General features: G+C 53.6%; 1 long non-coding RNA gene across 1 annotated transcript in view; it reads right to left on the bottom strand.

Moving 5' to 3' along the window:
* Nucleotides 1–11,636, bottom strand: part of LOC115302493 — a 47,054-nt gene extending 35,418 nt beyond the window's left edge. Inside the window, exon 1 of the long non-coding RNA XR_003913495.1 lies at nucleotides 11,597–11,636. This is a non-coding gene — a long non-coding RNA (uncharacterized LOC115302493). The remainder of the gene's footprint in view (nucleotides 1–11,596) is intronic.
* Nucleotides 11,637–13,119: the final 1,483 nt, after the last annotated feature.

The raw sequence follows: 13,119 nt of genomic DNA on the forward strand, positions 1-13,119 counted from the left end.
CAGCAGTGTGGGGGAGCAGGTGGGGGGAGGGGACAGCAGTGGGGGGGAGCAGGTGGGGGGAGGGGAGGGGACAGTAGTGGGGGGAGCAGGTGGGAGAGGGGAGGGGACAGCAGTGTGGGGGAGCAGGTAGGGGAGGGGGGACTGCACGCAGGGGGCAGAAGCAGAAATGAAGGCTGTCAGAGTCTCCCCCCCTGGGTGGCCCCGCTCCCTCCAGGGTACATGGGCTCCTAACCCCGGGGCTCCTGAGAGACCCTGTCTCACAGGCCGCCCATCTCTGCGCTCACTTGCGGGTTGTTGAAAGTGTCCTCAGGACTTCTACTTGAAGAAACAGTTCCTTAATAGGCCGCCGTTGAAACTCCGTTTTGTCCAAGTGTGTGGCCTCTGCTTTCCTGACCCAAGGGACCCCGACCTAAAGTCGCCTGCCCGGAAGCTGCTGGCGGGCCCGAGGTCGCCCGACGGGCAGACTTCTGTCCCCACGCCTCCACGGGGAAGGCGCCCTGTGGCGTCCCTCCTCCCAAACAGAGGTGGCGGCGGGGGTCCCGGCCCAGCTCTGGGTGACTCAGGCCTGGCTCCCCCCCGGCCTGCCCCGGCTTCAGCGGGTGGACATTCCACAGTGACACCGCCGCTCCCCTGGGTTCCTGACCCGGCTGCATTCCAGACAGTTCTCCGTGGTGGGGGTGGGGTTCCTGCAGCCCTGGCAGCTCGTCCCCGGGCCCCCTTCCGCTTCACCCCTGCACACACCACACAGAGACCGGCCGGCCGAGGGGCGCTGTCCGTGCTCCCCACCCAGAAGCACACGGCCTGCCCGCACCGCGCCACCCCTGCCTCACCGCCTCGCCCGGGCCAGCCTCGTGTGTGGTCCCGCGGCGCCCACGGAGCCCCTTCCGTCTTCCAGGGAAATCGTATCCACCTGTATCCTGGTCGAGACACCGGGCACTGAGGTAGGGGCCGGGAGGGGGGCATCTTGCAGCACCCACCCTGCCTCCAGCCAGGTGCTGGCGTGTCCATCCGACATCCGACACCATTACACCTGAGCGGGGAAGTCACTTCCAGGGACACCTGCTATGGCTGGCAGAGCTTGGGCTCAGCCTTCGTCCTGCATCTCTCTTTTTTTTTGGAGAGACAGCGAGAGTGCATGCATGGGGGAGGGGCAGAGAGCGAGAGCAGGGGACAGAGGATCCCAGGTGGACTCTGTGCTGACAGCAGGGAGCCCGGCGTGCGGCTCGAACCCACAACTGTGAGGTCATGGCCTGAGCCCAAGTCAGACACTTAACCGAATGAGTGACCGCGGTCTTCCTGAATCTTAAGACCCCCTTTCTACCCCATCTCCTGACACACGGATGGGTGCACGGCAGAGGGGGCCTCAGGCTCAGAGCTGGGCTGTTCCAGGAAGGATTAGGAAAAACGACTGGTTAAGGCAGCCTTTTACTACTTTGCATGTTTTGGTGAGAATTTAATGATTTAAATGATGTATCGATTAAACCCACCACGCCCAGCGGTAAGCATCCCCACTTACCGGGTGTTTCTTGGTGCCTCTTCCATATTAGTGTTTAACCAATTAGGAATTTAAAAACATATATTTATTTTTGAGAGGTGGGAGGAGGGGCAGAGAGAGAGAGGGAGACACAGAATCTGAAGCAGGCTCCAGGCTCCGAGCTGTCAGCCCCACAAACTGTGAGATCATGACCTGAGCTGAAGTCGGATGCTTAACTCACGGAGACCCCAGGTGCCCTGAAAACATATATTTGTGGGGTTTTTTTTGAGCAGGAGAAGGTATTTTTATTTATTTTTAATAATTTATTTATTTTTAAATTTACACCCAAGTTAGTTAGCATATGGTGCAATAATGATTTCAGGAGTAGATTCCTCAATGCCCCTCGCCCATTTAGCTGATCCCCCTCCCACAACTCCTCCGGTAACCCTCCGTTTGTTCTTCATATTTAAGAGTCTCTTATGTTTTGTCTCATGTATTATTATATATTATATATTAAATATATGTATATTATATATCACATCACATATGTATCTTATATGTCATATATGTTAATAGATCATATATTATCATGTATTTAATGTTTTATATTATATAAAAATATGTTTTATCTTTGCTTCCCTTCCCCTATGTTCATCTGTTTTGTATCTTCAAGTCCTAATATGAATGAAGTCATATGATATGTGTCTTTCTCCAGCTGATTAATTTGCCTAGCATATTACCATCTAGTTCCATCCACATAGTTGCAGATGGCAAGACTTCATTCTTTTTGATTGCTGAGTAATACTCCGTTGTATATACACCACATCTTCTTTATCCGTTCATCCAGTAATGGACACTTGGGCTCTTTCTGTACTTTATCTACTGTCCATAGCGCTGCTGTAAACATTGGGGTGCATGCGCCCCTTCTAAACAGCACCCCTGGGTCCCTTGGATCAATACCTAGTGGCGCACTTGCTGGGTCGTAGGGTAGTTCTATTTTTCATTTTTTGAGGAGCCTCCACACTGTTTCCCAGAGTGGCTGCACCAGTTTGCGTTCCCACCAGCAGTGCATAGAGATCCTCTTTCTCCACATCCTCACCAACATCTGTTGTTGCCTGACTTGTTAGTGTTAGCCATCCTGACAGGTGTGAGGTGGGGTCTCATTGTGGTTTTGATTTGGATTTCCTGATGATGAGTGACGCTGAGCATTTTTTCATGTGTCGGTTGGCCATCTGGAAGTCTTCTTTAGAGAAGTGTCTATTTGTGTCTTTTGCTCATTCTTCACTGGATTGGTTTTTTGGGTGTTGAGTTTGATAAGTTCTCTACGGATTTTGGATACTAACCCTTTACTTGACATGTAGTTTGCAAATATCTTCTCCCATTCTGTTGGTTGCCTTTTGGTTTTGCTGATTGTTTCCTTCGCTGTGCAGAAACTTTTTATCTCGATGAGGTCCCAATAGTTCAGTTTTGCTTTTGTTTCCCTTGCCTCTGGAGACGTGTTGAGTAAGAAGTTGCTGCGGCCAGGGTCAAAGAGGTTTTTGCCTGCTTTCTCCTCTAGGATTTTGATGGCTTCCCTCTTATGTTTAGGTCTTTCATCCACTTTGAGTTTATTTTTGTGTATGATGTAAGAAAGTGGTCCAGGCTCATTCTTCTGCATGTCACTGTCCAGTTTTCCCAGCACCATTTGCTGAAGAGACTATCTTTATACAATTGGGAATTCTTCCCTTCTCTGTCAAAGATTAGTGGGCCATATGTTTGTGGGTCTGTTTCTGGGCTCTCTATTCTGTTCCATTGATCTGAGTGTCTGTTTTTGTGCCCGTACCACACTGCCTTGATGATGACAGCTTTGTCATAAGGTTGGAAGTCTGAGATCGTGGGTCCTCCAGCTTTAGTTTTCTTTTTCAAGATTACCTTGGCTGTTCTGGGTCTTTTCCAGGTCCAGACACATTTTAGGATTGTTTATTCCAGCTCTGTGAAGAATGCTGGTGTTATTTTGATCGGGATTGCATTGAATATGTAGATTGCTTTGGGTAGTATTGACATTTTAACAATATTCTTCCTATCCAGAAGCATGGGATATTTTTTCCATTTTTTTGGTGGGTCTTCTTCAAGTTCTTTCATAAGCTTTCTATAGTGTTCAGTGTATGGATTTTTCACCTCTGACTAGATTTATTTCTAGGTATTTTATGGTTTTTGGTGCAATTATAAATGGAATCAATTCCTTTTCTCTTTCTGTTGCTTCATTGTTGGCATATAGGAATGCAACTGATTTCTGTCCACTGATTTTATATCCTGTGACATTGCTGAATTCATGGGTCAGTTCCAGCAGTTTTTTGGTGGAATCTTTTGGCTTTTCTGTATAGAGTATCATGTTGTCTGTGAAGAGTGGAAGTTTGACCTCCTCCTGGCCAATTTGGATGCCTTTTATTCCTCTGTGTTGTCTGATTGATGAGGCTAAGACTTCCAGTACTATGTTGAGTAACAGTGGTGAGAGTGGACATCCCTGTCTTGTTCCTGACCTTAGGGGGAAAGCTCTCAGTTTTTCCCCATGGAGGAAGATATTAGCATGGGGCCTTTCATATATGGCTTTTATGATCTCGAGGTATGACCCTTCTATCCCTACTCTCTTGAGGGCTTTTTTCAGGAAAGGATGTTGTATTTTGTCAAATGCTTTCCCTGCATCTATTAGGAAGATCATGTGGTTTTTATCCTTTCTTTTATTGATGTGATGAATCACATTGATTGTTCGGCAGATATTGAACAGCCCTGCACCCCAGGTATAAATCCCACTTGGTCACGGTAATTTTTTAAAATGTATTATTGGATCCGGTTGGCTAGTATCTTGATGAGAGTTTTTGCATCTATGTTCATCAGGGAAATTGGTCTATAGATCTCCTTTTTAGTGGGGTCTTTGTCTGGTTTTGGAATTAAGGTAATGCTGGCTTCATAGAAAGAGTTTGGAAGTTTTCCTTCCATTTCTATTTTTTAGAACAGCTTCAAGAGAATAGGTGTTAACTCTTCCTTAAAAGTTCAGTAGAATCCCACTGGAAAGCATCCGGTTCTGGACTCTTGTTTCTTGGGAGATTTTTGATCACTAATTCAATTTCTTTACTGGTTGTGGGTCAAAACATATATTTCTAATCAGAGCTGTTACCAGGTGGCTTTCACTGCTGGACATGAAGCCACAGATCCAAAGACCAGGAAGACTTAGCTTGAAGAGAGGACAGAGGAGGACCCATGGGGGGGGGGGGAGCAGAAATCTTCAGGTCACCAACACGCATCTGCTGGGCCACCCTCAGCCTCGTTCATTCTGGAATTCAAGCAGAGCTGCATGGTCCACGGCCTTACAAATATCCAGTGAAGGTGTGGCTTAGGGTGCCCACATCCCCTTCTTTGGAGTGGGGGGTGCTTGGTCTCAGGACATATGGGGCCTCCAGCTGGGAACATCCTTGCCCACCAGGGAGCCTCCCTTCGGCCAGAGGAGGAGACGCTGTTCAGAGCGTTCAGCACGCGGCTGCTGGAAGGGCTGGAGGGATCCTCCGTTATCTCCACTCACCTCGTCAAGGAGATGGGGGCCGAGGAGGGATGAGTCACAGCACACCCGTGTCCTCCTGGGAGGGAGTTCCCAAACGGTTCCCTCCCGCACGGAACCCCTCTGGATGTTAAAGTGGAAAGCAGAGGAAGTTTATGCAATTTATAGAGCTTTCCTAGTCTTTTGGTCAAGCAGGGAAGGGTTCCTCAGGAGTCTCCCAGGCAGTGTGGGGTAAGACGCCCCTGGAAACAGGACCCAAGACGCCCTCTTTCTTGAGGTGTTCTGAAGTCATGGTCCTAGCCAGCTGTCCAGTCCCTCAGGTAGAGATCTAGACCCAAGATTCACAGCACAGTGTGGTGGGCTTCTGGAAGTCTAGGAACCCTCCTCAAGCATCGGTAGTATTTCATACACATTCCTTTATCTGTAACCATCACCAGAGTCTCCAGGGACCCATGGACCAAGAGGCCAAGTGCCATTTGCCTTGTGTTCCTAAGACAATGGTCAGTGGGACTGTTTGGAGACGGGAAGAGAAGGCTTTCAAAAGACTTGGATTTTATTTAATCAAAAGTTTTTTTTCCTAATGTTTATTTGTTTTTGAGAGAGAGAGACACAGTGCGTGTGTGAGCAAGGGAGGGGCAGAGAGAGAGAGAGAGAGAGAGAGAGAGAGAGAGAGAGAGAGGGAAAGAGAGAGACAGAGGGAGACACAGAATCTGAAGCAGGCTCTGGGCCCTGAACTGTCAGAGCTTGACATGGGGCTCGAAGTCACAGACCGTGAGATTATGACCTTAGCTGAAGTTGGACGCTTAACTGACTGAGTCGCCCAGGAGCCCCTATTTTTAATTTTTTGAGGACCCTCCCTCCTCTTTCCCAGAGCGGCTGCACCAGTTTGCAGCCCCACAACAGTGCTGGAGGCTCCCCTTCCTCCTTTCTCACCTACATCTGTTGTTTCTTCAGGGTGTGCTTTGATGAGCTGCTTTTGTTTCTGTTCTTCCTGGTCCCAGGGAGGATTGGGGGTGGGGGTGGGGAGTGGAAAATGCCCTAAGAAATCCTGCTTCCTTCATAACCAAGCTTCTTTCAAGAATTGCTTATCCTGGATTCTCTCCATTTCTGTTTCCTCATTCATCCCCTAAACCTCAGTGATTTGACCTCCTCTCGCCTGTGTCCCGAAATCGCCCACTCCAGGTCACCAATGACCCCCCACTTAACTGTCCTTTAGATGCTTTCCAAGTCCTGCCTACCTGACTTGCTTGCAGGTGTTTCTATGGACTTAAATAATCTTTATCTTTCTCAAAGCATGTGCTGTCTACAACACGATTAGCCATCAGGCATAAACTCCCTAGGAAAAAACAAAGATTCTTAACGAAATTTAACCACATATTCTGACCCTGCTAAATGAACTTGATATCAGCATTCATCCATTCCTTAAATAATTGTCGAGGACCTACTGGGTGCCCATCACTGGGCTGGGTCCTGATGCTGTAACGCTGGGCCAGCCTGTGCCGGCAGAGTAGCTTTCTAGAAGAGGCAGGAAAGGAGTGAGTGGCGTCTAGGTGCTCTTAGGAGAATTGCTCTGTGGTCGGGTTCTCAGCTGCTCCTACAGGAACATCATTCATCTGGGCTGGTCTAGGCTCCCGGGAGAGTTTAGTCCTCACAAGGTTAAGACAATCTAAAAGTACTTTTCCATTACACGTGCGCACGCGCGCATGCACACGCACGCACACACGCGCGTCAGCAATAGCTCAAAAGTTGGGCTAAAGCAACCGACAAGGTATCAGTTTTCTAAAGTACTCAAGGGACTCCAAAACAGATATACATAAAGAGAAGTTTGGCCTGAACTACTTAAAGACTCAGAAAACACCATATAGTTGCACCTCCAACTTGCAGCGTTTCCAATCCGACAGGAAGAGAAGGCGGACGTGTTGGCACCGTGGATGTGAATGCAGGGACAGCGGATGACTAATCAGGCAGTAGCAGGAGGAGAGAGGGATTTTCCCGTTGTCTTGGAATTAAGGTTAAGTCAGTGAGCAGCTGAACCTCGAGAGGATCCAGGGTCTTCCAGGGAGAGTGGCCACTGTCAGCAAGGCATGCTGGGAGGTGCAAGGACCAATCCCACTTTCGGAGACCACCTGCTCTCTCACTCTCTACCAAAAGGGCCATTGGAAGGTTTCTGGCCTCAAGGGGGTTATAAGGTAAGGGCTATTCCTCCCCTTCTCTATGTGGAGGCGAGGAGAATGGAAGTACGCCCCCCAAAGCCAAGTGACGGAGACTCTAAGAGAGTGACCAGTGAAGACTGCAGGTTCTAGGCAAAGGGGGCTGGAGTGAGGGGTGGTGGTGGAGAGGGGCTTGAGTTCCTGCTGGCTGAGCAGCAGAACCTGCAGGTGTTCAGTGGAGGAGAAGCACAGGGGTGAGGGGGGGGGCGGGGGGGGCAGTCCCCTGGGAAGAGCATCCTGGGAACACAGGAGATTCAGGTATTGTCCTTTTGTCTTTTCAGGTCCTATCAACCCACTTTTCCAAGACCCGTTTCCCAGGCTCCCAGCCCTCCCCAGCTGACAAGAGGCCACACTGCACAACTCCTGGGGGCGATTCCACGAGCCCACGAGGTGACCCGTGCAAACGGTGGCCCTGCCCACTGTGCCCACCGGGATGCGCTCAGCTGCAAGTAACAGTAAACCCCAAGTGGCTGCATCCAAAACGGCATTTGCTGCTCACTTAGCAGGACGTCCGGAGCGAGGCATACTTAGCCACGCGCTACCATGCTCAGTGTTGGCTTTCTGTCCGTTGCTCGTCTCCCGGGGCTGCGATGGGACTGTGGTGGCCCAGATATCACCTTTGCACACCAGTGGTTCAGGTGGAAAGAGAGGCCAGGGACAGAAAGCTATGTCCTTTGACAGAAAAGGCCGTGGTCCAGAGCTCCTTTATGTCTCACTGACCAAAACAGAAGAGAACAGGATTGCTCTAAATGGCTCAGGCCAACCATGGTGCTTGCCTGAGGTCAAGGACCCACGAGCATCCTTTGATCAGGAGTAAACAGGCTGAGTAAATGGGATGAACAGGAAGTGACCAGACCCGTTTCTGCCTTCAGTTGTCTTCTTCACTAAGCCAGAACACAGGGCTCATTTCATGCACCGCTTCCTTTAGTCTTGAATTCAATGACTGTTTAAGGGATAATGTCCACACGGCAGGCTCCGAGCCAGCCAGGCCCTGGAATCATGGGTCAATCTCTTCAACAACGCACTCAGGAGTTCCCTCAGCCTCTCAGTCCACCACCTCCTGACCCCTGCCAATTCCCGTCCGGCCTCCTGGGTTCTCACTCCTGGCCAGAGCGCTGCTGATTGGCCCATTGAAATGCTAGCCCTTGGGCCTCATAACCGGATTCTTGGCAGATCCCATCAGCTCTGACACCCGCCCCCAAGGCGGCTGTTCCCAACGTCTCCCGTTGCCCATCAAACGCACCCTACTCCTCTCATCAGATATTTTCTAGTTCCTTCCTGGGCAAGCTGAGGTCACGGACGTGTTCTTCCATCTTTACTCCCCTCGAGAGACTCACTTAGTTACCGTAACCTCACTCAGTCTCACCTGGAGCTCCCCTCTCTTTTCCGGCCCTTCCTTTAAATCCCAGCTCAAAGTTTGCTCCTTTTTTATGTTTATTTATTTATTTTAAGAAGAGAGGGAGGACAAGAGGGGCAGAGAGAGAGAGAGGGAGAGAGAGGGAGGGAGGGAGAGGATCGGAGGCAGGCTCCTCGCTGTCAGCACAGAGCCTGATGCAGGGCTCGATCTCACAAAATCATACGCTCATGACCTGAGCGGAAATCAAGAGTCAGAGGCTCAACCAACGGAGCCACCCAGGCCCCCGTTACTTCCTGTTCAGATCCTTCATGGGAATAATACCGTCACTAGCATTTACTGCATACGTGGCCCTGGGCGGAGCAGGTAGCACGCATTATCTCGGTTTGATCTTCGCACAAAACCGTGAGGAGCGGGGCAGGATGTCCGTTTGGTAGATAAGAAATGGAAGCTTTGGTGAAGTTAACTTGCCCGATGTTCCTCCAGGGAGGGGTTGGGATTCAAGCCCGGATCTGCCTGGACCTGGAAAAGTCCCGCTCCCCAGCACCGGGCAAAATCTCCTCGGGCTCACCCAGTCCCTGTCACTGTGTCCGCCCTGCACAGGCACACACGTCCTCTCCCCAAACAATCACCCCACTGATGACAGCTGTCTCTCTTCTTGTCTGCTTCCCCTCCCGGGACTGGGAGCGGCCCGGGGGCACGGAGATCCTGTCTGAGTCACAGTGCCCTCCCCGACACCTGCCATTCCCATTGCGTGGCAGCCACCAGGAGCCTCAGCCATGACCGAGGGGCTGAGTGACGCCAGCCGAGAGCCAGGCTGAATCAGGACCGGTTCCCGGCAACAGCAGGGCCCTGCCACGGGGCGCGCCGCCTCCCTGCATCATTCACTCTGCAAGTACATGCTGGCTGTCTTCTTTAAAAACCATTTTTTTAACTTTATTAAGTTTTGAGAGATAGAGACAGAGCACGAGCAGCAGAGGGGCAGAGAGAGAGACACACACAGAATCCGAAGCAGGCTCCAGGCTCCGAGCTGTCAGCACAGAGCCTGACACGGGGTTCGAACCCACAAACCCTGAGATCAGGACCTGAGCCGAAGTTGGACGCTCAACTGACTGAGCCCCCCGGCGTCCCTGTACTGGGTGTCTTGTGTGCCGGGCACTATTGTAGTTGCTGGAGACAAAAAAGCAGATAAAGACCCTCCACCCCTCGGGAAGCTGACAGTCTAGGCGGGAGTCTAGACAGTCTAGGAAGCTCAGGCTTCCTCCAGACCCAGTGGCCAGCTCTCCACGGCCCTGTTTCCCTGTGTCCTCTCAGTGCTGGGACACTTAACTGTCCTGTCTCTCCTCCTACGTTCACCACTCGGGCTAAACACCTGGAGAACCTTAAATAAAAGCCAGTACTGGACAGACAAAATCTGAAGGCTTACAAGAACGGCTCCCCCCCCGGCTGAACCCCCACCCTCCGCGGGGCTCCTTCCTAGCCTGAGACAAGGCTCCAGCTCCCGCTGTCTGTGATCACAGGTCGTGCACTGAGCCCCCCGGGAGGGCACGGAGCACGGCTCCTGCAGGTCCCCTTCCACCGTCCCTCCTGGGGACCAGCTCACCTCCATCCCCGAGCTCACCCATTCTCCCCCCGCCCTGCTGGGGGTGGGAATGTGCCCCCTCAGGACCGGCTGAGATGAGGGGCTGCCTGCAGCCCCCCAGGCCGGGACCAGAGGCAGCCCCGAGGGTCATTCCACCAAGACATCCCTCGTCCTCAGCCCGAGCGTCAGGTGCATTCACGCCACGCATCGTGGGGAGAGACCGCAGACGAGGAATGCGGGTCCTCACAGGGTATCTGACCCCCTCAGCTCTTCACTCGGGGCCACACCATCCAGCGCATCCGGGGCTCCCCACTGGGGGTGCGGGGAGAGAGCTGCACGCCGCAGACGGCCTCCGCCCATGAGCACCCAGGTCACCCACCGCTCGCTGCCCTTGGGGCTTGACAGAGGCGGGGGCACTGAGCTCAGAGACTCTGGCCTCTCCCAGGAGCCCCAGCCTCTCCGTGGGCTCCACCAGTGATGGCCTGTCTCAGGCCCAGCCACCTCCGCCCGGAGCGCGCAACCCCGCCCTTGGCCCTGGCCCAGGAGTCCCTGCCACGGTCCGCCCGCTCTTCGTCCTGTTCTCGCCCTGTTTGTCGCGGAAGGGACGTTCCCACGCTGGGCATGTCCTGATTGCTGATTCCAGAGTTATAGGTCTGGGGCAGGGCTGGGCGTGGGCCCAGGGCGGCTCAGGTGTGACCGGATGGGCATCGGCGCTCCTCCTGGTTTACTTTTATTTTAATTTTTTAAATGTTTATTTTATTTTTGAGAGAGTGAGAGCAAGAGTGAGTGAGCAAGCGAGCAGGGGATGGGCAGAGAGAGAGAGAGGGAGACACAGAATCTGAAGAGGCTCCAGGCTCCACGCTGTCAGCACAGAGCCCGATGCAGGGCTTGAACCCACGAACTGTGAGATCATGACCTGAGCTAAAGTTGGACTGAGCCCCCAGGGGCCCCAAGGTCCCCCTGTTCTAAATAGAGCAGTCCTGGCCCTACCCTCCCTGCCAGGGCACCGCTCACCGCTCCCCCCCCCCTCCACCTACACCTCCATCCCGTCTGTAGCCCTGTCCTGGGGGAGAGGTCCCCTGAGCCCAGGCACCAGAGGAAAAGTTGGCTTTGCAGTCACGTGGTGGGGGGTCTGGGTTTCCTGCGGCGCCGCAGGAGGGGCTGCAGGCAGGGTCTGGACGGGCAGAGACCTGCATATCAGATCCAGGCTCTGGAGTCTGCAAGGACTTTAAGCCTCCAGGACGCATCCTCCTGGGAAGGACCCGTGGGCGGTGGCCGCGGCGCGTCCCAGGACAGGCCACTGCGCCTCTCCCAGACTAAGCCCCGGGCAGACGCTCCTAGCCCCGTCAGCATGAGGTCATCCTGCCGGTAGGGATTTCCTGTCCCTGAAACACTGAGTGGAGACAGCCCGCCCTGCACCCCATCCGTGGGCTCCCCGACTCACCGAATACCTCGGGCACTCATTGCCAGGCAGCGCCGGGTCCTGCCTCCGGGCCTCATGGAGGCTGGATGCAGGGCAGGGCCCGCCATCTGTGGCAGAGAGCGGAGCCAAGCGGGTGGACCTGTTCTGTGGCCGGGCTTCTCTGCACCCGACCAGCCCGCTTTCCTGAGCAGCGGGCCCTGGTGCCCTCTGTGATGTCACCCTCTGGGTGCTCGGTGCACTTGGTGGGGCGGGGTCCTGGGTCTCATGGGAAACTAGGACCTCACCACAAGGTGCATGATCAGGTGAGTCCTGGGCAGACGATGGGGACACAGGCCTCTCCCTGCTGGGACGTGAGCCCAGGTGGAAGTCCGGGGTGTGCGGTCATGCCCCCTCCCCACACGCTCTGCCCCGGACTCACCGCAGTGACGCCGCCAGGGACCCTGAGACTGGCTCAGAACCCGCAGGTGGTGCTGGATGGGGCGGGGCCAGGACTCGGCAGGAGGGTCCCGGAAAGGACCGAAGGCTGAGGGGAGGGGGTGTTTGCCGGCGCCGGTAGAGATTCTGGGTGGGGCCCAACTCTCAAAACGTGACCACAACAGGGGAGACAGGCAGCTGTTTACTCTGGAAGGGGCTCGGTGTGTCAGCGCACCAGGCACCCGAGCCTGGCGAGCGCCTGCTGTTTGCAGTCCTGGGACGCTGTGAGGATGGATGCGCCGGTGTCCTGTCCAGACAGGTCCCTCGGGGCTCAGAATCAGTCCCAGGCGCCCTCAAGTGGCTTCACGGCAGCAGGAGGAGGGCGGTCAGGATGGGGAGTCCCTGCGACGCGCCTCCCTCCGCCTCCCAGAAATAACCTCGCTCCTGGGGCTTCGAGGCGGCCAGGAAGGAAGCGGGGCCCGAGATGGGTCACGAGACCCTGACACAGAACCATCTTTGACGATGCGTCCACATTCGTATCCCCGGCTGGAGAGATCCGAGCTGGAATACTTAAGCACGTGGTGTTTCGTTCCTTCTATTTCTCATTTATCCGCCGTAAAATACCACTCACTCTGCGTCTTCTGATTCCAACCCCGGATTCGCTCACGAAGAAAATGTGGACGATACAGAGAAACCCCCGTAAAATACCAGGCACTGTGCGTCTTCTGATTCCAACTCAGTATCTGTCTGTGCAGGGAATGTGGACGAAGCAGAGGAGCCAGGAAAGGATAACAAGGGTTGCTTGTAAGCGTGTCCCCACGGGCATCTGCTCCTTGCTTTCTGGATCACACGCAGAGTTTTGTGATTCACTCCATCCACTTAAAGGTCCACCACGCGTCGCTTCTCGGGTCAACAGATGCTCTTTGACATTATCTTGTAATGGCATGTGAGCACGCCTTTCCCACAAGCCTGCCAAGAATTGTGTAACCAGTCCTTCTATTGGCCACTAAGACGGCTGACAACCGTTAGCCAACAATCAAAAAGCGGCCTTGACCGGCCAGAGAAACAAATCTACACGCTCCGCACACAGCGGGTTCCTTAGGACGGATTCCTAGGAAGATACTCGCTGG

Source organism: Suricata suricatta, chromosome 9 (genome assembly GCF_006229205.1).
Source record: "Suricata suricatta isolate VVHF042 chromosome 9, meerkat_22Aug2017_6uvM2_HiC, whole genome shotgun sequence".
Taxonomy (NCBI): Eukaryota; Metazoa; Chordata; class Mammalia; order Carnivora; family Herpestidae; genus Suricata; species Suricata suricatta.